Genomic DNA, 26,336 nt, shown 5'->3' on the forward strand with positions numbered 1-26,336 from the left:
GACTACACACTGTCATTTATTTCTGGGCTATCTATTCTATTCCACTGGTTTATGTGTTTGTCTTTACAACAATACCATACTGTTTTGATTACTCTGTAGTAAATTCTGAAATCAGGAGGTACAACTCCTACAACTTTGTTTTTCTATTTCAAGATTGTTTTGGCTATTCAGGGTTCTTTAAGATGCCAAATAAATTTTAGATAGTTTTCTATTTCTGCAAAAAACACAACTGTAATTTTGATACAGGTGGCATTAAATCTGCAGATTGCTTTGGATAGTGTTAACATCTTAACAACATTAAGTCTTCTAATCCATGGCACAGGTTGTCTCCATTTGTTGGTGTCATTTCTTTTAGTAAAGTTTTGTGGTTGCAGGGCATAAGTGTTTTGCCTCCTGGGCTAAACAGATTTGATTTCTAAATATAAGTTTCTGAGCTTATTCTTTTTGATGCTATTGTAAATGGAGCTTTTCTCTTAATTTCCTTTTTGGATTGTTCATTGTTAGTGTATAGATACACAGCTAATTCTCTGGGGTTGATTTTGTATCCTGTTACTTTGCTGAATTTGTTAATTAGTTCTAACAGGTTTTTTTGTTTGTTTGTTTGTTTGTTTTGGTTGCAATCTTTAGGGTTTTCTACATATAAGGTCATTCATTTGCAAACAGCTAATTTTATTTCTTTCTAATTTAGTTGCATTTTATTTCTTTTACTTGCTCTGGCTAGAAATTCTTGCACTATGTTGAATAGAGTTAAAGCTATGTTGATGGCTAGAAACTCTTTTACTATGTTGAATAGAGTTAAAGCTATGTTGAATACAATTAAAGCTATGGTTTTTCCAGTAGTCATGTATGGATGTGAGAGTTGGACCATAAAGAAGGTTGAGCACCAAAGAAGTCTGTGGTGCTGGAGAAGACTCTTGAGAGTCCCTTGGACTGCAAGGAGATCAAACCAGTCAATCCTAAAGGAAATCAACCCTGAATGTTCATTGGAAGGACTGATGCTGAAGCTGAAGCTCCAATACTTTGGCTACCTGATGCAAAGAACTGACTTACTGGAAAAAACCCTGATCCTGGGAAAGATTGAGGACAGGAGGAGAAGGGAAAAACAGGGGATGAAATGGTTGGATGACTTCAACTCAATGACCATGAGGTTGAACAAACTCCTGGAAATAGTGAAGGAGAAGCCTGGTGTTCTTCAGTCCATGGGGTCCCAAAGAGTTGGACATGATTTTGCCACTGAACATCAACAACAACATGTTGAAAAGAATTGGCAAAAATTGGTATCCTTGTCTTGTTCCTGATCACTGAGTATAATGTTAACTGGGTTTTTCATGAGTGGCTTTTATTATTGTAGAGGTACTTTCCTTCTATTCCTAGTTTGTTGAGTGTTTTTATCATTAAAGGATACTGGATTTTGTCAAATTATTTTTCTGCATCAATCAAAATGATTTTTTTCCTTCTTTCTCTTAATGCAATATATGAATTGATTTTAATATGTTGAGTCACCTTTTAATTCTAACAATAAATCCCATTGGGTCCTTCTAATATGCTGCTAAATTCAATTTGCTAGTATGTTGTAGAGGATTTTTGCATCAATGTTTGTGAGAAGTATTGGTCTAGAGTTTTCTTTTTCTGCAGTATTTTTGTCTTGCTTTCACATCAGAAAAATGCTGCTGTCATAGAATGAGAAAGTGTTCTCTCCTCTTTTTAAGAAAAGTTTGAGAAGTATTGGTGTTAGTTCTTCTTTAAATGTTTGGTAGAAATCATCAGTGAAGCCATCAGTTCCAGGGCTTTGTCAGGAGGATTTTGATTACTGATTCAATCTCCTTACTAATAATAGGTTCATTTAGATTTTCTTTGTGATTCAATCTTGGTAGGTTTTGTGTTTCTAGGAATTTGTACATTTCATTGAGGTTATCCAATTTTTTCTCATACAATTGTTTGCAATACTTTCTAATATGCCTTTTTTATTTCTGTAGAGTTGGAAGTAATGTCCCCACTTTCACTTCTAACTTTAGTAATTGAGGACTGCAAGGAGATCCAACCAGTCCAATCTGAAGGAGAACAGCCCTGGGATTTCTTTGGAAGGAATGATGCTGAAGCTGAAACTCCAGTACTTTGGCCACCTCATGCGAAGAGTTGACTCATTGGAGAAGATTCTGATGCTGGGAGGGGTTGGGGGCAGGAGAAGAAGGGGATGACAGAGGATGAGATGGCTGGATGGCATCACTGACTCAATGGACGTGAGTCTGAGTGAACTCTGGAAGTTGGTATAGACAGGGAGGCCTGGCGTGCTGCGATTCATGGGGTCGCAAAGAGTCGGACACGACTGAGTGACTGAACTGAACTGAACTGAATTTCCTTTTTTATTGTCAATCTATTTAAATGCTTGCCATTTCTGTTAATCTTTTTGAAGAGACAACCTTAGGTTTCATTGACTTTCTATAATTGTTTTATATTCCATATTTTATTTACTTAGTCTCTGATCTTCATAAACTCTTTCATTCTGGTAGATTTGGGTTTAGACTGCTCTTCTTTTTCTAGTTTTTGATGGATACTTGTGCTATATATTGAATTCTTGGTTGGCAATGTTTTTACTGTCAGAACTTGGACTATATAAACCCACTGCTTTCTGGCCTTCAAGGTTTCTGATGAGAAATATGAAAATAATCTTATTGAGGGTCTCTTGTATGTGGCAATTTGCTTCTCTCATTGTTTTCAATATTCTGTTTGTCTTTTCATCCACTATTTGGTTACAATGTGTCTCATCATGTGTCTCTTTGAGTGTATTTTACTTGGAGTTTATTGAACTTCTTGAACATTTGTATTCATGTTTTTCATCAAATTTGGGGAGTTTTCAACCATCATTTCTTCAAATAATCTCTATGCTGCTTTATCTCTCTTTATCTCTCTTTCTGGGAGCCTCACAATGTGTATGTTTGCTTATTTGTGTTCCCCAGGCTCCTTCAGCTCTGTTCACTTTTCTTCAGTATTTTTCCTTTATTTCCTTTAGTTATTAAGACTCAGTAATCTCAATCATCCTATCTTCAAGTACACTGATTTTTCTATCTGCTCAAATCTGCTTTGGAGTGTATTTAGTGAATTTTTTATATCAGGTACTATACTTTTCTGCTCCAAAATTTCTTTTGGTTCTTTTTTATGTTTTCCATCCCTTTATTGATATTTCTATTTTGTTTCTGAATAGTTTTCTTAACTGGTCACCTCATCTTTGTCTAATAAGTCTATCATCTGGTCTTTCTCAGGGATGGTTTGTGTTAATTTTTTTCTCCTTCCAATGGTCCATTTCTTTGTATGCCTTAAGATTTTTTATTTGTTGTTGAAAATGGGATGTTTGAGTCTTACAATGTAGTAACTGAAATCTGGAAATCAGATTCCCCCAGGGTTTTTTATTTTTTTTATTTTAAAAATTTCTTCACAATGCCTTTGTGCTGGGATCAGCCTAATGTGTAAGATTAAGATCTAAAATTTTGGATCTTTTTGAACCTGCACTTTTCTACAGGCATGTACAGTAACTTTAAAAATTCTCCCCTACATGTGGCTGCTTTTATTAAGCAACAAATAAAAAATCCTAGTCCTTGAATATCTGGCTCCCAAAAGGGGAATATGAGAAAAAAGAAGGGAGGGGTAACCAGGCTCTGGCTCTTTATATTCCCTGAAGCCTATTCAGCTGGTTGGGATTGTTTAAGTTGGCTTGCTTCTGCATCTGTGCCTCCATGATCAGAAGCAATAAGCATAAAAGTTCAGGCCCCCAATATTTGGAGAAAAAGGGCTTTATTGCCCACCCTGGCTCCCATAAACCATGGACAAACTGCTTGCCATGGACAGGGCTGCCTGCCATGAGGCTGAAGGGTGGAGGATACTGTTAGCATATTCAGACCTGAAACTGAACAAAATTAATTAAGACTCACTGTTTAAGTCTTCCTCTTGGAGTTGTAAGCCTTTAAATAGATTCCAGAGTGTGAAAATAATTACATTAGACAGATTATGTTAGCTTTACTGTCATATAGCTGGAGATGGAATCCTGGTACTTTCTATGCCACTATCTTCCCTGATGTCCCCCCATTATATCTTTAATTGACTATTGCTAGTAGGTTTTGTATATGGATTTTTATACCTCATTAATTCTAAAGTCTTGGATTTTCCAGAAACCAACCATGGAAAAAACTCCAACAAAAACAAAACTAGTGGGAATAAGCATCTTATATTGTTCCATCACTCCGTCAAGGCCACGTGTGCTCTGGGACAGAGATGAGGCCCCTTGTAGGATGATGCTCCTAATCCCCTCGCAGCTTTCTGGGAGGGTTTGAGGCCACACAGTCCCTGAATCTGTGTGCATCCTGAAAGCCCCAGGCCTCCTCTTGCCCTGCTATGAGCTCTTGCTGCCCATGGGGGTGGGTGGAAGGGAGGCTCAAGAGGGAGAGAGTATATGTATACTTATAGCTGATTCACACTGATGTACAGCAGAAAGCAACACAACATTGTAAAGCAATTCTCCAATTAAAAACAATTTTGAAAGAAAGAGAAACCCACTTAGATGGCCTCTTCAGGCCCATATTTCAGTTTTACTTCCCTCTGTGCACAGCTATCTGAAGCTCTAAGAAGAGACCTAAATTCCAAGCTTTTCTCACAGGGTCCAGGCAGGACCTGCTCCCCAGGTAGGGCATCTGGACCCTCTGCTGGCCCACGGTATGATTGAGAGAGTCAAGTGGGCATCTTTGGGATTGGGACTGATTGGGAAGGAACAGGGAGAGTCTGTGCCCTAGGGGAAGGGGAGCTAAACTTGGGGCTGTTTCAAGGGTCCTGGATCAAGTACTTGCCTCATCTGATCCAGACAGGTTCTGACGCTCAGGGGTTTCATTTCAAGAAGAAACAGATTCTACATCAGGCTTTATGTGTCTTTTGTTCTCACATGTCACTTAATCCTTAAAATGACCATATGGGAATGATCATCCACTTCTATAAATGAGCAAATCTGGGCCCTACAAGGTAAAGTAGAGTGGACAAGGTTACCCGCTAGTAACTATTACTCAGATTCCAGACTCCAGACCCAGCTCCTACCCCTGGCCCTGGGAAGGAGATTGGCAGATGCTTAGTGGAAGACAGACACAGCTCAGAGATTTAGCAGGGGAGCTGTGCTCAGAGGCTGAGAGCTTGAGGATGGCAACCTGATTACTGGGGATCTCAGCATGGCCCAGCCTCCAGCTGGCAGGAAACCCCCTGAGCAGCCCCTAAAAGACTCAGCTCAAGAAGAGGTTGCAGCATATGGCCAAGCCCTTCCCACACCCTCACTGGAACCTCAGAGGAGGTAAGGGTCAAACTGAGGTAGGGGCCTGGACTATGCCATCTCATGCTTGGCTGCTCTGAGCTGTGGCAGCATCTTGTCCAAGGCCCAACAAACTCCGTGGTCCTCCTTCCCTCCTCCCTAAACAAATCCTGGAGCTGGGATACTCATCTCTTTTCAGTTTGGGTCTCATGAAGGGCTCCTCCCTGTTCCCTACTGTTTGAAGGGATACTGTGAGGGTGCTAGAGTCTCCTCCAGACCTGAGCCTAGAGGTTGCACTTACCCAGCATGGGAATGCACCTGGCCTTACCTTGGGAGCCAACACACTTGACTGTGAGGAGAGGACTGGCGTGGGTTGCTTTTGTGTTCCATATGGCCCTCAACTTGCTGACAGAGCCTGCTGCTTCCGTATCTTGGGGAGCTAGGGTTTCTGAAATCCCAGGGCTCAGCTTGAAGGCAATCTGTGGAGTGCAGGTTGACAGCACCAATACTTACCACAGGTCAGTAAGTAAAAACGGAGCCTTTCAAAAAGGGAAAGTTGGTCTCTCTCTTGCTCCCTAATCCATCTGGTCAGTTCCTTACTCTTGGTCTATAACCTTGACTGTTTCCTGAGGACATACTTCTATAAGGGACATCATTGGGCTGAAAGACACCAGTCCTTATTAGGGAATCAAACTACACTGGCCAGTTGCTCCCCCAAATTACAATGAAGTGGTTTTGTTTTACCCTCCTAACTGCCATGCTTCCTTACTTCCAGGAACCACTTATCCCCACTGGCTAGAACCTGGTTAGGGAGGGGTGGGACTCGTAGCCGGTAAACTGGGTACTGGTGAATGAAAGTGAATAGAAAAGACAGAGCAGCCTACTCTCACTGCTCAAACTTCTGCTGCAGGTCCAGTGCCTGACTGACACCTCAGTCTTGCTAGGCACCCAACTGTGGAGAGCCCTGTGTCTCCCAAGGCTTGGTCATGGCCTCACTCGAAAGTTCCCCAGAAAGGGTCTTGTCACCTCAGGAAGTCAGACCATGACCCAGGACTCCTCTACTCACCTCCTCCGGTAGCCCCCTCATCCCATCCCTGAGCAACGGACCCACCCAGGTTATCCAACCAGAGTAAATATGGGGCCATGTTTGGAGACCACCACAGAGATGTTCTATTGATACTTTTTCCTCTTAAACACAAAAGATTCTTCAAATGTATCTACAATTTAAATAAGAATTACTTTTATTATTATTATAACATTAAGAATGAACATCTGTGGACTTCTATCCAGGCTAAGATAAAGATAATTACCAGTATCATTAAATCCCTATGCACTTTCCCTGATAAATCAGGTTACTCCCTAACCTTTAGGCAAAAACCATCCTAGTTTTTGTGTTAATTGTTCCCTTGCTTTGCTTTATGGCATCTTGTGCATCTACCCCAAGCAACATACTTCTTAGTCTTAAAATCGGAGGGAAAGCACACACTGGCCATGCAAGGAAACAGCAGCACTGCCCTCACTGGGCAGAGGCTACAGGAGGAGGTGAGTGAAGGAGTCTTGGGTCATGGTCTGACTTGGATCATGGTCCAAATTCCACTATCCTGGAATAGTTTTCACCATCCTCCAAAGGATTCCCTTATAATTCCTCTTGTGTTGGGTCTCCTGCTTTCTGTAGCTCATGTCTTCTTTTCTGGTTTATTTCCTCATTTTGATGGAGCTCATCCTCCAGTAGCTTCTTGAGAAAGAGTGCTTAGGAAACAAATCTGAATTGTAGGACGCCCAACTGGTGTCAGAAAAGTTATGAGTGTGAAAGTAAAGGAGAAATGCACACTGGATCATCTCAGATCACAGTATATAGACCTCCTTTGGAGGCCTTAGACATTTCATCACCAGAGTTATTTTCTCACAGTCTTTGATACCTTTTACTTACTTCTTCTCTGTGTCCCTACAAGATCAAGAACCCTGGAACAGTCTTTCATGTCCACTGCAGCATCCCCATTGCCTGAACTGTGCTTAGGCACATGGTTGTTGCTGTTCAGTCACGAAGTCATGTCTGACTCTTTGTGACCCCGTGGACTGCAGCATGCCAGGCTTCCCTATCCTTCACTATCTCCAGGAGTTTGCTCAAATTCATGTCCATTGAGTCAGTGATGCCATCCAATTATCTCTTCCTCTGTCTCCCCCTTCTCCTCCTGCCTTCAATCTTTCCCAGCATCAGGGTCCTTTTCAATGACTCAACTCTTCGCATCAGGTGGCCAAAGTATTGGAGCTTCAGCTTCAGCATTAGTCCTTCCAATGAATATTCAGGGTTGATTTCCTTTAGGATTGATTGGTTTGATCTCCTTGCAATCCAATGGACTCTCAAGAGTGTTCTCCAGCACCACAGTTCAAAAGCATGACTTCTTTGGCACTCAACCTTCTTTATGGTCCAACTCTGACATCCATACATGACTAATAGAAAAACCAGAGCTGTGACTATACCCCCAAACACATCTAAAATGAAGAAATGAGTAAGTGGATGGATGACTATTAGATCCTGGTCCTATTTTGGCCACTGATCTATGGTATAGCCTGGGATGGAATGCTTCCCTCCTCTGGGCCTCATTTTCTCACTGAATTGGTGGGACTGGAATGGGAAGGTACCTGGCCTTGTCTAGCTCTGGTCTGCATAGGGGCAGAGGACTGCCCAATGTCAACAGCAACCTGGCTTCCTGCCCACAGCTCCTGCCTTCTTTCTGAAAATCAGGATGTTTGTGCGCCTCTAGATTCCTCCATCTTTCTGGGCCACAGAGGTCCCATGTACAGGCTGGAAATTTACCTCTGAGTCTCAAAGTGCCAGATGAGAATACAGGTGGACCAGGAGGTGGAGAATTGAGGCCCAGAGAGGGAACACTTGCACTACAGGTCCAAGTTCTGGTTCCCAACTTGGAGGATTCCCAGTCCTCAGTAGTGGAAGGAGGGACCACAGACCACAAGCCACCATGCCTGGCAGACTGAGGTGGGAGTCTCAGATTCTTCTTAGAGCCAAAACCAGAACTATCTTCCTGACTTAGATCTACTCTGTGTCATGCTGAGCAACTCAAAGCCAAACAGCATTTCATTAGTAACATTTGGTAATCAGCAGAGCTTCTTTACAGGCGTGCATTGTCATAAATAGATTCTTGTTTTTTTACCACTCATATTTTGGTGCTTTAAACTATTCTAGTTTCTTTGCCTTTTCATATACATTTCAGAATGACCTTGTCTATACGTACAAAAAATCCTTCTGGGATTTTGATTGGAACTGTAGCAAATCTGTAGATTCATTTGGGGAGAACTGATAGCTTTACTATGTTGAGTGTTCCCCGTGGACACAGTATATTTTAATGTCATTGATTTCTACATTTCTAATATTTCCTTCCCTCTGTTTGCTTTGGTTCTATCTTCTTCTTTGTCTAGTTTCTTAAGGTGAACGTTTTAATTATTGATGTAAGGCTTTCTTCCCTTCTAATGTGAGAATTTAATGTTATTAATTCTTTTTTTTAGGCATATCCCACAAATTCTGCACTTACGGATTCAAAGCACCATTGATTGTATAGCACTGTAGTATGTATGTACTGAAAAATCATCCACATATAAATGGCCCTGCACAGTTCAAATCTGTGTTGTTCAAGGATCAACTATATTTGAAATAAGTTACTTAGAGAGCAAATTTGGAAAACTCAACAATGGCCACAGGACTGGAAAAGGTCAGTTTTCATTCCAATCCCAAAGAAAGGCAATGCCAAAGAATGCTCAAACTACTGCACAATTGCACTCATCTCACACACTAGCAAACTAATTCTCAAAGTTCTCCAAGCCAGGCTTCAACAGTATGTGAACCATGAACTTCCAGATGTTAAAGCTGGCTTTAGAAAAGGCAGAGGAACCAGAGATCAAATTGCCAATATTCGTTGGGTCATCGAAAAAGTGAGAGAGTTTCAGAAAAACATCTACTTCTGCTTTATTGTTAGCCCCACTGTAAAGCCGCTGAGCAGGTGACCCACAAACCAGAGAACAATTATCCCAAAGAAGTTCTCTCACTGTTGTGAAAGTTCAAGGCCCCACACTGATTTCCCAACCTGGGGCTCTGGCAAAGGGACTGAGAGCCCACGGGGAATCTGACTTTGAAGGCCAGTGGGATTTGAATACACAACTTCCACAGGACTGGGGAAAGAGAAACTCACAAACAAAACCTTGTGTGCACCAGGACCCAGGAGAAGGGAGCAGTGACCCCACAAGAGACTGAGCCAGATTTGCCTGTGAGTTTTCAGGAGTCGCTGGTAGGGGTGTAGGTTGACAGTGGGCTTTATCCCAGGGATGCAAGGTTTCTTCAATATCTGCAAATCAATCAATGTAATACACCACATTAACCAATTGAAAAATAAAAACCATATGATTGTCTCAATAGATGCAGAGAAAGCCTTTGACAAAATTCAACATCCATTTATGATTAAAAAAAAAAAACTCTCCAGAAAGCAGGAATAAAAGGAACATACCTCAACATAATAAAAGCTATATATGACAAACCCACAGCAAACATTATCCTCAATGGTGAAAAATTGAAAGCATTTCCTCTAAAGTCAGGAACAAGACAAGGGTGCCCACTTTCACCATTACTATTCAACACAGTTTTGGAAGTTTTGGCCACAGCAATCAGAGCAGAAAAAGAAATAAAAGGAATCCAAATTGGAAAAGAAGAAGTAAAACTCTCACTGTTTGCAGATGACATGATCCTCTACATAGAAAACCCTAAAGACTCCACCAGAAAATTACTAGAACTAATCAATGATTATAGCACAGTTGCAGGATATAAAATCAACACACAGAAATCCCTTGCATTCCTATACACTAATAATGAGAAAACAGAAAGAGAAATTAAGGAAACAATTCCATTCACCATTGCAACAGAAAGAATAAAATACTTAGGAATATATCTACCTAAAGAAACTAAAGACCCATATATAGAAAACTATAAAACACTGGTGAAAGAAATCAAAGAGGACACTAATAGATGGAGAAATATACCATGTTCATGGATTGGAAGAATCAATATAGTGAAAATGAGTATACTACACAAAGCAATTTATAGATTCAATACAACCCCTATCAAGCTACCAATGGTATTCTTCACAGAGCTAGAACAAATAATTTCACAATTTGTATGGAAATACAAAAAACCTCAAATAGCCAAGGCTATCTTGAGAAAGAAGAATGGAACTGGAGGAATCACCTGCCTGACTTCAGGCTCTATTACAAAGCCACAGTTATCAAGACAGTATGGTACTGGCACAAAGACAGAAATATTGATCAATGTAACAAAATAGAAAGCCCAGAGATAAATCCACGCACATATGGACACCTTATCTTTGACAAAGGAGGCAAGAATATACAATGGATTAAAGACAATCTCTTTAACAAGTGGTGCTGGGAAAACTGGTCAACCACTTGTAAAAGATTGAAACTAGAACACTTTCTAACACCATACACAAAAATAAACTCAAAATGGATTAAAGATCTAAACGTAAGACCAGAAACTATAAAACTCCTAGAGGAGAACATAGGCAAAACACTCTCTGACATACAGCACAGCAGGATCCTCTATGACCCACCTCCCAGAATATTGGAAATAAAAGAAAAAATAAACAAATGGGACCTAATTAAACTTGGCTTCTGCACAACAAAGGAAACTATTAGCAAGGTGAAAAGACAGCCTTCAGAATGGGAGAAAATAATAGCAAATGAAGCAACTGACAAACAACTAATCTCAAAAATATATAAGCAACTCCTACAGCTCAACTCCAGAAAAAATAAATGACCCAATCAAAAAATGGGCCAAAGAACTAAATAGACATTTCTCCAAAGAAGACATACAGATGGCTAACAAACACATGAAAAGATGCTCAACATCACTCATTATCAGAGAAATGCAAATCAAAACCACTATGAGGTACCATTTCACGCCAGTCAGAATGGCTGCGATCCAAAAGTCTACAAGCAATAAATGCTGGAGAGGGTGTGGAGAAAAGGGAACCCTCTTATACTGTTGGTGGGAAGGCAAACTAGTATAGCCACTATGGAGAGCAGTGTGGAGATTCCTTAAAAAACTGGAAATAGAACTGCCTTATGATCCAGCAATCCTACTGCTGGGCATACACACTGAGGAAACCAGAATTGAAAGAGACATGTGTACCCCAATGTTCATCACAGCTCTGTTTATAATAGCCAGGACATGGAAGCAACCCAGATGTCCATCGGCAGATGAATGGATAAGAAAGCAGTGGTACATATACACAATGGAGTATTACTCAGCCATTAAAAAGAATACATTTGAATCAGTTCTAATGAGGTGGATGAAACTGGAGCCTATTATACAGAGTGAAGTAAGCCAGAAAGAAAAACACCAATACAGTATACTAACGCATATATATGGAATTTAGAAACATGGTAACAATAACCCTGTGTACGAGACAGCAAAAGAGACACTGATGTATAGATCAGTCTTATGGACTCTGTGGGAGAGGGAGAGGGTGGGGAGATTTGGGAGACTGGCATTGAAACATGTATAATATCATGTATGAAATAAGTCGCAAGTCCAGGTTCGATGCACGATACTGGATGCTTGGGGCTGGTGCACTGGGACAAACCAGAGGGAGGGTGTGGGGAGGGAGGAGGGTTCAGATGGGGAACACAGGTATACCTGTGGCAGATTGATTTTGATATATGGCAAAACTAATACAATATTGTAAAGTTTAAAAATAAAAGTAAAAAAAAAAAGTCTGAAATGCAGTACTTGGGTCCAATCTTAAAAATGACACAATGATCTCGGTTCATTTCCAAGGCAAACCATTCAATGTCACAGTAATCCAAATCTATGCCCCGACAATTAATGCTGAAGAAGCTGAGGTTGAATTGTTCTATGAAGGCATACAAGACCTTCCAGAACTAACACCAAAAAAGATGTCCTTTTCATCACGGGACTGGAATGCAAAAGTAGGAAGTCAAGAAACACCTGGAGTAACAGGGAAGTTTGGTCTTGGAGTATAAAAGGAAGCAGGGCAAAGGCTAACACAGTTTTGCCAAGAGAACACACTGGTCATAGCAAACACCCTCTTCCAACAACACAGAGAAGACTCTACACATGGACATCACCATATGGTCAATACTGAAATCAGGTTGATTATATTCTTTGCAGCCAAAGATGGAGAAGCTCTATACGGTTGGCAAAAACAAGACTGGGAGCTGATTGTGGCTCAGATCATGAACTCCTTATTGCAAAATTTGGACTTTAATTGAAGAAAGTAGGGAAAACCACTAGACCATTCAGGTGTGACCTAAATCAAATCCCTTACAATTATACAGTGGAAGTGACAAATAGATTCGAGAGATTAGTCTGATAGACAGAGTTCCTGAAGAACCATGGACAGAGGTTCATAACACTGTACAGGAGGCAGTGATGAAAACTGTCCCCCCAAAAAGAAATACAACAAGGCAAAATGGTTGTCCAAGGAGGCCTTACAAAGCTGAGAAAGGAAGAGAAACTAAAGGCAAAGGAGAAAAGGAAAGATATACCCATCTGAAAGCAGAGTTCTAAACAATAATAAGGAGAGATAAGAAAACCTGCCTAAGTGATCAATGCAAAGAAATAGAGGAAAACAATAGAATGGGAAAAACTAGAGTTCTCTTCAAGAAAATTAGAGATACCAAGGGAACATTTCATGCAAAGATGGGCACAATAAAGGATAGAAATGGTATGGAACAAACAGAAACAGAAGATATTAAGAAGAGGTGGCAAGAATACACAGAAGAACTGTACAAAAAGGATCCTAATGACCTGGATAACCATGATGGTGTGATCACTCACCTAGAGCCAGACATCCTGGAATGTGAAGTCAAGTGGGCCTTAGGAAGCATCACTATAAACAAAACTAGTGGAGGTGATGGATTCCAGCTGAGTTATTTCAAATCCTAAAAGATGATGCCGTGAAAGTGCTGCACTCAATATGTCAGAAAATTTGGAAAACTCAGCAGGGGCCATAAGACTGGAAAAGGTCAGTTTTCATTCCAATCCCAAAAAAGACCAATCCCAAAGAATGCTCAAACTACCACACAATTGCACTCATTTCACATGCTAGCAAAGTAATGCTAAAAATCCTTCAAGCTAGGCTTCAGCAGTACATGAACCAAGAACTTCCAGATGTTTAAGCTGGATTTAGAAAAGGCAGAGGAATCAGAGATCAAATTGCCAACATCTGTTGGATCATAGAAAAAGTAAGAGAATTCCAGAAAAACATCTACTTCTGTTTCATTGACTATGCAAAAGCCTTTGACTGTGTGGATCACAACAAACTGTGGAAAGTTCTTAAAGAGACTGGAATACCAGGTCACCTTCCCTGCCTCCTGAGAAACCTGTGTGCAGGTCAAAAAGCAACAATTATAGCCAGACATGGAACAACGAACTGGTTCAAAATTGGGAAAAAAGTATGTCACGGCTGTATATTGTCACCCTGCTTATTTAATTATATGCACAGTAAATTATGTGAAATGACAGACTGAATGAAGCACAAGCTGGAATCAAGATTGCGGGAGAAGTATCAGTAAACTCAGATATGCAGATGACACCACCATTATGGCAGAAAGTAAAGAGGAACTAAAGGGCCTTTTGATGAAGGTGAAATAGGAGAGTGAAAAAGCTGGCTTAAAATTCCACATTCAAAAAACTAAAATCATGGCATCCGGTCCCATCACTTCATGGAAAATAGATGGAGAAACAATGGAAACAGTGGCAGCCTTTATTTTCTTGGGCTTCAAAATCACATCTCTCAGCCTTCATAGAACTGAAGTGACTTATGGTCTTGCTCTGGATTAGGCTTTGGCTTATGGAAATGTTGTGACTGGTTTGATCTTCTATCTAGAACACTAAAATTTCTCCATATTAGCTATAAGGTTATTTCACTTTTGTATCACTTGTGTGTTCACTGGAGTAGCACTTTTCATTTCCTTCAAGAACTTTCCCTTTGCATTAACTATGTGGCTAACTTTGGCACAAGAGACCTACCTTTCAGCCTATCTTGGCTTTTGACATGCCTTCCTTACTAAGTGTAATCATTTCTAGCTTTTGATTTAAAGTGAGAGATGTGTGATTCTTTCTTTTACTTGAACATTTAGAGGCCCTTGTAAGGTTATAATTGATCTAATTTCAATATTGTTGCATTTCAGGGAATAGAGAGGCTGGAGGAGAGGGGGAGAGTTGGGGAACAGGCTGTTGGTGGAGCAATCAGGGTGCATATATATATATATATATATATATATATATATATATATAAAGTATATATATAATATATATAAGTATATTAATATATATATATATTAAGTTTGTTACATTATGGGTGCTGTCTGTGGTACCTCAAGACAATTACAATAGTATTGTCAAAGATCATTAATCGGAGACCACCATAACAATTACAGTAATAATCAAATAGTTTGGAATATTGTAACAAACTGTAACACAGAGACACAAAGTGGGCAAGGCTGTTGGGTAGAAATGGAGTATTTCCTGCTGCATTAATAAACAAGAATGTCACAGTCATCAACGATTCCAGCTCTCCAGGGCAAACAGGAAGAATACCACCCATGGAACAATACCTGTGATCTGCGCTAAAAAATTGGCCCCAGATAGTTGAGATGCACATGAAGTGAATGATTGCAGTGAGCCCAGACTCTTGCATCTTCCCATATACAGAAAAGTGCTAAATTTCTTGAGATATCTGGTTTTCCTTAGTTAACAACAACCGTTTACTGTTCAGATTACCTTCCCCTTGTTGCAAACTTCTATTTAACCTGGCTCCTCCCCCTCACCTACTGCCTCCTTGGAGCAGCTCTCTTAGGGTGACTTGAAACTTGAGATGCTGTCTCCTAGGCTTGAAGTCCTAAAAATTCCCACTGAATAAAACATAACTCTTAACTTTTAGGTTGTGACTATCTTTTTTTAAGTCAACACAGAGTTGCCACAAACCTTCAATTAGTAAAAAATGAAACATGTGCAAAGTGCAAGAAAATGAAGTATGTTTGTATGTACATCTCATAGTCTATTTAGAATTAATATTTTTCACCACTTCAAGTGAAACAGAAAAAACTTAGCCACCATTAGGGTGCTTTACCTGCTCTCCTCTATATTTTAAGCATCTCATGTGTTACATCTACATACACTGAAAACCTCATTTGACAATGCTATCATCTTTGTTTTCAACCATCGAACACACGTTAAAAATTCAAAGGGAGAATAGTCTGTTGTATTTATATAGATATTTATCATTTCTATTACCCTTCCTCATTCCTGATGTTTTAAGTGTCCTGGCATCATTTCCTTTCTACCAGGGCAGCCTCCTTTAACAATGCAAAAGAGCAGGTCTGTTGGCAATAAATTCTTAGTTTTCTTTCACCTGAGTGTTTCTTATAACATCTTCATTCCTGAATGACTTTTTCAATGGCTCTAGAACTGTGGGTTAACAGTTCTTTTCTTTCAGCATGTTAAAAAATGTTGTTTCAACTATTTCTGACCTCTTTGGTTTCTAATGAGAAAGCTACAATCATTTGATACATTCTTCACTTGTAAGTAAAGCATCATTTCTCCTGGTAGCTCTTAAGATTTTTTCTTGGTGTTTATTTTTCACTGGTTTGATTATGATGTATCTGGGCACGAGTTCCTTTGTGTTTTATTCTGTTTGGATTATACCTTGTTTTGGGGTTCGTGAATATGTGGATCTATTCAGTTCAGTTCAGTTCAGTTCATTCGCTCAGTTGTGTCTGACTCTTTGCGACCCCATGAATCGCAGCACGCCAGGCCTCCCTGTCAATCACCAACTCCCAGAGTTCACCCAGACTCATGTCCATTGAGTCAGTGATGCCATCCAGCCATCTCATCCTCTGTCGTCCCCTTCTCCTCCTGCCCTCAATCCCTCCCAGTATCAGAGTCTTTTCCAATGAGTCAACTCTTCGCATGAGGTGGCCAAAGTACTGGAGTTTCAGCTTTAGCATCATTCCTTCCAAAGAAATCCCAGGGCTGATCTCCTTCAGAATGGACTGGTTGGATCTCCTTGCAGTCCAAGAGACTCTCAAGAGTCTTCTCCAACACCACAGTTCAAAGGCATCAATTCGTCGGTGCTCAGCCTTCTTTACGGTCCAACTCTCACATCCATACATGACCACAGGAAAAACCATAGCCTTGACTAGATGAACCTTTGTTGGCAAAGTAATGTCTCTGCTTTTCAATATGCTATCTAGGTTGGTCATAACTTTCCTTCCAAGGAGTAAGTGTCTTTTAATTTCATGGCTGCAGTCACCATCTGTAGTGATTTTGGAGCCCAGAAAAATAAAGTCTGACAGTGTTTCCACTGTTTATCCATCTATTTGCCATGAAGTGATGGGACCAGACGCCATGATTTTCGTTTTCTGAATGTTGAGCTTTAAGCCAACTTTTTCACTCTCCTCTTTCACTTTCATCAAGAGGCTTTTGAGTTCCTCTTCACTTTCTGCCATAAGGGTGGTGTCATCTGCATAGCTGAGGTTATTGATATTTCTCCCGGCAATCTTGATTCCAGCTTGTGTTTCTTCCAGTCCAGCGTTTCTCATGATGTACTCTGCATATAAGTTAAATAAGCAGGGTGACAATATCTTTGATTAAATTGAGATGCTTTAAGCCATTGTTTCTTCAAACACTTCTTCTGAATTACACTTTTTCTCCTATCCTTTTGGGACTCTAGTGACCTAAGTGTTAGACTTCTGCTGTTATTCTAGAGGTGCCTGAAGCTCTGTTAATTTTTCTTCCAATTTCTCTCCATTGTTCAGACTGGATAATTTCTACCAAACTACCTTCAATATCACTGATCATTTTCCCTCTCATTTCCAGTTCTGTTAGATTTGGATTATTGTTATTTTTTTCAGTTCTAAGATTTCCATTTGGTTCTTTTATATCTCTTATTTCTTTGCTGATATAGTCTATCTTTCTATTTGTTTCAGAAGTGTTTCCCCTTACTTGTTGGAGCATTTTTACAATAGCTTGCTTAAAGTCTTTGTCAGATAATATGAGTTTGCTAGGTTTTATCTTAGCATTGGCATCTATTCACTATCTTTTCTCATGTGAGTTGAGATTTCCTAGTTCTTCACAGGTAAAGTAATTTTGGATGGTGTTATAGACATTTTGAATACTATGTTTACAAATTCTGATTCTTTTAAAAATCCCGTGGAGAATATGTATGTTATTGTTTTGATAGGCAATTGATTCAGAGGGGCTTTTTCCTAAAGCTCTGATGGGGTTGTGGTTTTAATGTTAGTTTTATTTTCAAAGCCATTAAGTTGATGTTCAAATTTGTGTGCCATGCAGCAGCTAATCTGAGACATGGACAGCAGTCTATTTTGTACTTTGGTTTGTTGCTGTTCAGTTTCTAAGTCATGTCCAACTCTTTGCAACCCCATGGACTATAGCATGCCAGGCCTCCATATCCTTCACTATCTCCAGGAGTTTGCTCAAACTCATGTCCATTGAATTGGTGATGCCATCCAACCATTTCATCCTCTGTCTCCCCCTTCTCTTCCTGCCCTCAATCTTTCCCAGCATCAGGGTCCTTCCCAGTGAGCCAGTTCTTCACATCAGGTGGCCAAAGTATTGGAGCTTCAGCTTTAGCATCAGTACTTCCATTGAATATTCAGGGTTGATTTCCTTTAGGATTGACTGGTTTGATCTCCTTGCAGTCCAAGGGACTCTCAAGAGTCTTCTCCAATACCACAGTCTGAAAACATCAATTCTTTGGCACTCAGCTTTCTTTAAGGTCCAACTCTCCTATCTGTACATGACTACTGGAAAAACCATAGCTTTGACTATACAGACCTTTGTTGGCAAAGTGATGTCTCTGCTTTTTAATATGCTGTCTAGGTTTGTCATCTGGTTCCACTGCCGCTAAGCTGCTAAGTCACTTCAGTCGTGTCCGACTCTGTGTGACCCCATAGATGGCAGCCCACCAGGCTCCTCTGTCCCTGGAATTCTCCAGGCAAGAATACTAGAGTGGGTTTCCATTTCCTTCTCCAATGCATGCATGCATGCATGCTAAGTCACTTCAGTTGTGTCTAACTCTGTGCAACCTTATGGACAGCAGCCCACCAGGCTCCTCTGTCCACAGGATCCTCTAGGCAAGAATACTGGAATGGGTTGCCATTTCCTTCTCCTGGTCCCATTACTTCATGGCAAATAGATGGGGAAAGAGTGGAAACAGTGATAGACTTTATTTTTTGGGGCTCCAAAATCACTGCAGATGGTGACTGCAGCCATGAAATGAAAAGATGCTTGCTCCTTGGGAGAAAAGTTATGACCAAACTAGAAAGCTTATTAAAAAGCAGAGACATTTCTTTGCCAACAAAGGTCTTTCTAGTCAAAGCTATGGTTTTTTCTAGTAGTCATGTCTGGATGTGAGAGTTGGACTATAAAGAAAGCTGAGCACCGAAGAACTGATGTTTTTGAACTGTGGTATTGGAGAAAACTCTGGAGAGTCCCTTGGACAGCTAGGAGATCCAACCAGTCCATTCTAAAGGAAATCAGTCCTGAATATTCATTGGAAGGACTGATACTGAAGCTGAAACTCCAATACTTTGGCCACCTGAGTCATTTGAGAAGACCCTGATGCTGGGAAAGATTGAAAGCAGGAGGAGAAGGGGATGACAGAGGATGAGATGGTTGGATGGCATCACCAGCTTGATGGACATGAATTTGAGTAAACTCCAGGAGTTGGTGATGGACAGGGAGGCCTGGCGTGCTGCAGTCCATGAGGTTGCAAAGAGGTTGCAAAGACATGACTGAGTGACTGAACTGAACTGAAGTAGGTTTGTCATAGCTTTTCTTCCAAGGAGCAAGCATCTTTTAATTTCATGGCTGCATTCAATCTGCAGTGGTTTTGGGGCCCCCCAAAATAAAACCTGCCACTGTTTCCATTTTTCCCCCATCTATTTGCCATGAAGTGATGGGACCAGATGCCATGATCTTAGTTTTTTGAATGCTATTTTAGGTTTTTCACTCCTCTTGCACCTTCAAGATGCTCTTTAATTCCTCTTTGTTTTCTGCCATTAGAGTGGTATCATCTGCTTATTTGAGGTTATTGATATTTCTCATGGCAATCTTGATTCCAGCTTGTGCTTCATCCAGCCCGGCATTTTGCATGATGTACTCTGTATGTAAGTTAAATAACCAGGGTGACAATATACAGCCTTGATGTACTCTTTTCCGACTTTGAACCAGTCCATTGTTCCATGTCCATTTTTTAATAGAAAATGAGTTTTTATTTAATATTTTAAAAATAATACATTTGTGGCAAGTGTAAATAAAGTTCTAACATAATAATAAATTGATAATTTGAACCAAGAAAATAATAGGGCCACAAATGCAATTCCAAATGCAAAGCAGTTATCCTATGTTTAAGGATAGTTTATATTAATGTATATTTTTGTTTTTAAGAAAAAGATGATTACAAAAAAAGATGTATAATTGGGTATATAGCCATTTAGGTATACCTAAGTTCTATTGGTCAAAAATATATTCTTTTAGAAAATCCATTTTAAACATCATATACTTTTTTCAGTGATTTTCTCCAGCTCTTTTATGGACTGAACTCAGGAACTGGTTTGGCCATACTTGAATTATACTGATATATACAATACAGGCCTCCAAGGGGCAGTCCAGCTCTAACTTGTGAAATAGGCCCAGTTCAGAATGTTGAACAAACAGTAGTACTAATCATCAAAAGTTACCAACTTTAGGTATGTTTGTTTTGGGTTTCTGTGGTTTAGGCACATCCAAAATTTCTTCATAGTCCGCACTTATTCTTTTTGCCCCAGTGACCAACTGTGACCATTTGATCTGAATTTTAGGACAATCTTTCTTCAAATGTTCCACAGAGCCACATAGTCTGCAGCCACCACCATCGGCATAGAGTCCTTTGGGATTATCAGGACAAGATCTGGACAGATGTCCCATTTCCCCACAAACAAAACATTTTGCAAAAGGAAGTTCACCAAGAGCTGGGTCTAGTTTAACCTTGCACTTGTGGATCCACACCAGTAACATATTCCAGTGCCCATTTCTTGATTCTCAAGGGCAGCAGGGCAATCTGCAATCCCATGGCCAGCTGTCTACAATGGAAACATATTGCATTTTTCTTTGCTGCTTGTCTTTTTAATCGTCTTCCTTCCCAGCAACTGTCTTTCTTTAAGGCAACTACAATTTTTACCCTTGCTTCCAGACTGTTGCTATCATCTCACCATGTGAACCGTCTGTGAGTTTTGTCTTAGATATTCCATTAATCCATTCACATCTTCATTTAAATACTCCTTTTTCTTTTTATTCTTTTTGTGTTTTGCTTGGGATGCATAATTTTTAAGGCACAAGGCTTGGCTTCAAGTTGTTTATTCTTTGGAAGGTTTTGGCTTTGTCCCTCAAAGGACCCCTTCTTCATGTTCTCCCATAATGTTGTAGAGAAGAGTCTTTTGTTCTGTGTGGTAATAACTCATGCCCATCTGGCAGGGCTTCATCAGAGGTTTATCAATCACACAAGAATCCTCCAGAGCAGCAGAGTTACCAGGCCAGAGAAACACGTGCCCCTGTGGTGGTGGCACCTCCATGTCCAGTTCTAACTGTTGCTTCTTGACCTGCATACAGATTTCTTAGGAGGCAGGTAAAGTGGCCTGATATTCCCATCTCTTTAAGAACTTTCCACAGTTTGTTGTGATCCACATAGTCAAAGGCTTTTGCATAGTCAATGAAGCTAATGTTTTTCTGGAACTCTCTTGCTTTTTCTATGATCCAATGGATGTTGGCAATTTGATCTCTGGCTCCTTTGCCTTTTCTAAATCCAGCTTGTACATCTGGAAGTTCAAAACCTATGATGTACTCTTTAGGGTCAGATCCCAACCTGTGCAGCTTGGGCATTAGCCCAGGAGTTAATAAAAAACTTTATGAGGTAGCTTTCCTGACCTCCTCTCTCCTGGGGCTCCCTTTTTTGGTCTTCAAGCCAGAAAGCTAGGGCTTTGCTTACCCAACTTTCCCAGTTCTGCTATGCACTTCCCATGACTATGCCTGAATCTAGGGCTAAACGATGGGAGGACAAAAGAGAAAGAAAAGTGCCATGTTCATCCTGCCTTCAGTTTGGCAATAATGCATCTGTTCAGAGAAAAAGGCTCCCCTACCTCAGAGTTTTAGGTTCTTGCAGGGTCCATGAAATGCTGTTGTGGAATTGCTTGTGAGCTGGAGTATAAAAGCACAGGAAAGATGTTTTTAAATGTAGTTTCCTACTCTCTCTAGGAGACCGCTCACTTGCTCCTTGAGCCAGAATCAGCAGATGTCTCCCGAAGCTCTCTGTGTCACTGTTGATGTCCCTTTTAGTTTTCAGGCTGCCCTGAGTTTAGACGGGGAACACAAGTGGAGGAAAAATGGTAAGCTCACTGACAATTAGGTGGTACTTCAAATTATGATTTTCTTCTCCAATCTGCCTGTTATTACTTAGTTTTCAAAGTAGCTACTCCCTGCATCCTGTTTGATTTTAAGCTGCAGTCAGTGGGAGAGACAGAATGGAGTATACTTACATGATCCTACAACCTAAATGTTGGTGTTTATATTTTTGTAGTTTTATTCTTTTTAAAAATCAATAATGTTTGTTTTCATTACATTAACATTGCATGTTTTCATTACATGGAAACTTTCAAGTTGTGGGAAGTGATAATGGTGATTCTGATAGAAATGTAAAATTTCATTACAGAATATTTTCATTTTAATAAACGAGTTTTTATTAGAAAAATTGTAAGCAAGACTACTCCAGTAACCTGCTTGCTGTGCCCCACATATGTATCCACACTCTAACCACTGAGTCAAGTTTTCAATGTTTCTTCCATTTTAGCAGACCCTTCTGTTCGTTTTGAAGATCAGCTGCAGTGTTGCCTCCTAGAAGAAGCCTTCAGAAATGCAGTAGACAGGGGGCTAGGTCCAATGCATTTGGAGGTGGCCACAAGAGGAGCTGAGTAAAGAAAGGGTCCTCTGAGCAGCTGGGGTTATAGAGACAGACTTGGGAAGGGCTGGTAGGCTGGGACAGGAGAAGCTGTTGGCAGGTGGGTATGTGGGCCCTGAGCCTGAGTTTCCCCCCAAACACAGTGCAGATGATAAGCCCACATAAGCATGGAGAGGTTGTGAGTGACCGTGCCCAGCGCAGCACTGGAACTTGATCAGAACCATCTCTGATTACACCCCATGGAATGGCTGGACCTCCTCTAAAGTCCTTCTCATGGACTGTGAAGTCCCACCAACTGGGCTCCAAGCTCACCTCTCCAACCTCGCCCAAATCCTTTCTTTGCATACACTACACTTATTCCTACCTCAGGGCTCTGTGCTTCCCTCACTGGGAACACCCTTCCCCCAGGTCTTCACCTGGCTGATTCCCTCTTATCCCTTATCAAAGCCTTCTCTGACCACAGGTTCACATGGTATTCACTGCCCAGTCATTCTCCACACTGGTTCTGTGCTTAGTCATTCACTCGTGTCCGACTCTTTGAGATCCCATGGACTGTAGCCCACCAGGCTCCTCTGTCTTTTGTATTTTTCAGGGAAGAATACTGGAGTTGGTTGCCATTTCCTCATTTCATATTCCTGTGGCATGAAGTTGTATCTTATTTACTTGCTTGGCCCCTGTTCTCCCCATGTGACCATGAGTTCTTGAGGGTATGGCTTTGCCAGCCCTACTCAAGGCTGTACCACCGACATCTGGAACAGGGCTCACCTAACACTTGCTGAAGGGCTAAATAAAGGAATGAATGAATGAACAAACAACAGCCACGAGGAGGTGACTGGTGCAACAGCAGACAGAGGAGGGCAGAGAAAGTGCTCAGGGGTGCCTGGCCAGTGGCCAAGGCTACCAGTGGTGACCGTACTGCCCCGTGGGGCTGGCCTGCCAGGCGACAGCTGCCAGGGAGTAGAGTGGTTCGTTCTGTGAGGGGAAACAAGGGTCTTATTTACCACAGACAATGAATTTCAAGACTGTGTGAAAAACACATTTGTCACTGAGATGTGTGAATCGAGGACACAGGAATGAAAGCGCTAGCTGTTCTTCAGCTGAGTCTTCCCCCAACCCCCGCCAGCCAGCTGAGAGGCACAGCCCTGCCTGTCCTGGCCTGGGCCCCGCCTGGGATCTGTGGAAGCAACCATCCGGGGAGGCTCCCCACCCTCCTGTGATCGACCAGAGTCAGCAGTGCCCAGGTTTTTCTCCTGCTGAGCCTCCTGATGGCTCTCCTGGCCCCAGGCCTCAGCCGAGCCACTGTCTGTGCTTCAGCCAAGGGCTGCACTGGCAGCCGCTCACGTCCCTCTCTTGTTCTCCTCATCATCAGGCCTGAGTCCCGAGTGTGGTGGGAGCTGTGGAAGCGGCCCTGAGGTGGCCCCCTGCTCTCGGCCCCTCCTCCCCACAGGTTGTGAGGTGTGTCTCTCTCTCTAGTGAGTGGGTGGGGTTGGGACGACCCTTTTGTGGGCCCTGCCCAGTTAGAGCCTGGAGGGCAGGGGCTCTTGTAAGCACTATAGAGCTGTTTCAAATCGGGGCCCTTGAGTCCCAGAGAATTGGTACTTAGTTGCTCAGCTGTGTCCAACTCTCTGTGACCCCAAGGACCATAGCCCACCAGGCTCCTCTGTCCATGGGATTCTCCAGGCAAGAATACTAGAGTGGGTTGCCAGGCCCTCCTCCAGGGCATCTTCCCAACCCAGGGATGAAACCCAGGTCTCCCACATTGCAGGCAGATTTTTTTACCATCTGAGCTATCTGAGCCCCAGAGAGTTGGAGACAGACCAAGCTGGAAGCCACGGCCCCGGGTCCAGGTTCAGGGGCCACATGGTGAGACCCAGGCCATGGCTCCCCATTCCAGGCATCCTGGAGCCCAGGAGTGGGATCCCCACCACCAGAACCTCCTTAGGGAGGGAGGACCCCATCGGCAACAGAGGAGGAAACCACTCTCAGTTTAAGTTTGTGGCTTCCTCATCATCCGGCCTGAGTCTCGAATGTGATGACAGAGCCTGGGACTTTCAGCTTCCACAGCTGAGCCCTGAAGGCAGGCCTCAGGTGAATCTGGAAGGTGTGAGCATTTATGAGGTCCCAGGCCTGGTGCCTGCTCACCTGGAGGCGGCAGGGCAGGAGGAACCTCACATGCAGACACTGTAGACTGGAAGGAAGGGGACATCAACATGGACCATGGTCCCCACCTCCTGTGGCCTTGGAACCCAACATAACCCTGGCGATGACAACACCCCAGCAAATCCTGAGCCAGCCTTCTGGGCTGACGGATTTGCTTTCATCAAAGCTGACAACATTGGGACTGCCTAGGCCAGTGTGCATGGCAACCACTGCCCTGCCTCCCTGCTGAGGGTCAGCCCCCACTGCCTGCATACCCTCAGGGATGCTGCCCATCTGTCTTTGGAGTCTGAGGCAAAAATAGCTAATCGCATCTCCACGTTCTGCATGAGTCACCCACACCTCTTCACAAACGCCTCTCAGGCATTTTCCAAGACAGCAAACAGTCAGCAAAAATAAAAGCTTTATTTTTTATCCCTGTGGCTTCTGGGATTTGTTTCAGTATCTGGGGAGGCAAGCCTGGGAGGCTTGGTGATGAGCTCCGTGGGCTACATGGAGCAGAGAGGGGGTCTTCCTCACTGCCTGGTAGTGGAACAGCCTCCTCACCTGTATGAGCCTCAGTTCCCACATCTATAAAGTGGGCTCATAATAGCCCCCCTTGGTGGATCTACTGGGGTCAGAAGTAGAGTCACTGCTCTGTTGGCATGGTGCTGCTCACTCTGTGATGAGAGGCACTCAGGCTCCTGGCCAGGAGGTTGCACCGGCTTGCTTCTGTGCCTCCTTCAGGCAGGAACTGCCCGGGCTGCCTAGCCTTCCACTGCCACTTGGGTTATCCGGCCTTTCTCTGAGCTCAGGCCTCTCTGAGCTAGCCAAGTGCACCTTAAGCTGTCTTGATCAGGGCCCAGGAATCACGAGGTGGTTGAGGAAGTGGGGGCATGGAGGTGTAGGGATCCCCAGCAGTTAGAACAGTCTGGGGTGTGCAAAACTCACAGGCGCTGCTGCCCACTGACTCCCCTCAGACCCTCCTGTCAAGCTTAGCCAGGGACTTCCTGCCCCAGCCTGAAAAGAACTGGGTCCACATTCTCCCTTCTCCAGAATCCCTACCAGGCTCCCCCCACCTCCCGGGAGCTGGAGCCCACCTGGATCTCCTCCCCACTTGTGTGGCCTCTTGCCCTATGGCCCTCCCACCTGCCCACCAACATTCCGTTCCGCCTCTCTGGACCCTCCCTGCCTCCAGGCCTCTGCACTGCTGTACTCTCTTCCTGGATGGCAGAGGCTGAAGTTCAACCTGCTGTCCTCTCCTCCAGGGAGCCTGACTCAATCCCCTCGGCCCTGCTAATGGCCACAGCTCCCTTTCTGGGATCCCATGCCGTTCACACAGTCCTCTGGGCAATTTGTCCCTGGGCGAGGCCTGTGGTCCCTGTGTGGCTCTCTCACCTACTCATTCATGGCCAGGGAGGGCGCAGTTCACTTCTGTCCCTCATATGGATCCAGGCGGGCAGTTGCCAAGTGCATCCACAATGGTCACTCCAGGTAAATCAAGAGGTTGACAAGCAGGGGTCCAGGTGTCCCGCCCCTGTAAATGGTGGATCTGCTGACCTTATTTACACAAGGGTTTTCATGAGAATCAGCATTTCTGCCTTTACTTAAGAGCTCAGAAGAGCCAGCCACATCAAGCCTCCATTTCTTCCTGGCACTTGTCCCTCTACCCAGGGAGGCCACCAGCTTGCTGTCCCCATCATCTGGCTGGCCTGATTAAGCCCTCTGTGGTCACTGGCGTTCGGGTGCCTCAGGGGACCCGGTGTTCTATGAGACCAGAGACCAGACCCTTGCACTGGCTGCACCTCCCTGGGGGTCACACAGACATCGCTCCCTAGGACGTTTGCTCCTAGCTAGAG

The 26,336-nt window shown here is 42.6% G+C and overlaps 1 protein-coding gene and 1 pseudogene across 4 annotated transcripts in view; both read right to left on the reverse strand.

Annotated features, from left to right (window-relative positions):
• RASGEF1C (RasGEF domain family member 1C) overlaps nucleotides 1–26,336 on the reverse strand; it is a 119,002-nt gene that overhangs the window by 38,750 nt on the left and 53,916 nt on the right. For 2 of the 4 annotated variants that reach the window (XR_003512020.1, XM_027548477.1), the window contains exon 1: nucleotides 5,610–5,770. The exons of 1 other annotated variant lie outside the window; for it this stretch is intronic. The gene's annotated coding sequence lies outside the window, so the exon portion shown is untranslated. Of the gene's footprint in view, nucleotides 1–5,609; nucleotides 5,771–26,336 lie in introns of those variants that run through there. One more of the 4 variants, XM_027548474.1, reaches the window with a different exon arrangement.
• LOC113896505 lies at nucleotides 20,082–24,827 on the reverse strand (annotated as a pseudogene).

Source organism: Bos indicus x Bos taurus, chromosome 7 (genome assembly GCF_003369695.1).
Source record: "Bos indicus x Bos taurus breed Angus x Brahman F1 hybrid chromosome 7, Bos_hybrid_MaternalHap_v2.0, whole genome shotgun sequence".
Classification (NCBI taxonomy): domain Eukaryota; kingdom Metazoa; phylum Chordata; class Mammalia; order Artiodactyla; family Bovidae; genus Bos; species Bos indicus x Bos taurus.